The sequence below is a fragment of the Lottia gigantea genome (genome assembly GCF_000327385.1).
Source record: "Lottia gigantea unplaced genomic scaffold LOTGIsca_94, whole genome shotgun sequence".
Classification (NCBI taxonomy): domain Eukaryota; kingdom Metazoa; phylum Mollusca; class Gastropoda; family Lottiidae; genus Lottia; species Lottia gigantea.
In genome coordinates, this window is record NW_008711065.1 from 276,864 (window position 1) to 277,852 (window position 989).

A 989-nucleotide genomic window follows, 5' to 3' on the forward strand; every position below is an offset into this window, starting at 1 on the left:
TGTATAATTAAAAATGGGAAGAAATTCAAACATTCGGACATATTTCCTAGCAACCCATGCTCATGTGCATTTGCGGATCTTCGGGTTGTGGAACGATTTATCCGACTTTTAACATGTTGACAACACCGAACCTTTTAGATTTCGAGTCTCTGTATATTTACACGACTACTCCCGAACAATCCTATTATCAGTTTCTCAAACCTTTTGAATACATCTCGAAAGAAGAAGTTCAAGACATTTTTCACTACTACGAAAGCAACGAAGACTTGCAAGAGGACGCGGAAATAAAAGACATTTTAGACGGCTTTATCAAAGAAAAGAATCCTTCGCTGAAACCGACCGACGTCAAAGTGTTTCTGACTAAAAACGTTAACGATTTAGACTTGTCTAAAATCGACAACCACTGAAAGAACTTGATAGTCTTTGACGACTGCGTGGCACAAAAAAGTCAAACCGTTCAACAAGAATTCTTCACGAAAGGAAGACATCACACTGCATACATCAATCCCAATCTTTCTACGGAATGTACGCCATGTTTATCAGAAAGAACGCAAATTGTTTTTTATTATTCGAATTGAATGACAAAGATTTATCTCAAATCATTCAGTCGATAAATCACGGAATGGACAGAGATACATTCAAAAAGGATTGTAAAGCTAAATGGAGAAACCCGGATGATCATGGATATGTATTTGTAAATACTAGAAAACCTGCGGGTGAAAGAGTTATGACAGACATTTGTTAAATTTTATTTTTTTAAAAATGACGGATTGGAATAATATTTTAAAAAAGAAATAGAGAATATATCAAAGCTAAGAATAAAATAAAGACCCAAGTTGAAAATAACAGATTACAACAACTCGGATTAACGGAAAATCTACAGACTCTATTTCAACCCATATTAAAAAGTCAAGAAGATATTAAAAAGAAATTAGCTTTAGAACCCACACCTCATATAGAACCCAAACCGATTGAATATAATGATATTA

General features: G+C 34.1%; 1 protein-coding gene across 1 annotated transcript in view; it reads right to left on the reverse strand.

Annotated features, from left to right (window-relative positions):
• LOTGIDRAFT_170158 (hypothetical protein) overlaps positions 1–989 on the reverse strand; it is a gene marked incomplete at both ends in the record, with an annotated part of 6,271 nt that overhangs the window by 4,680 nt on the left and 602 nt on the right. The window lies entirely within an intron of this gene.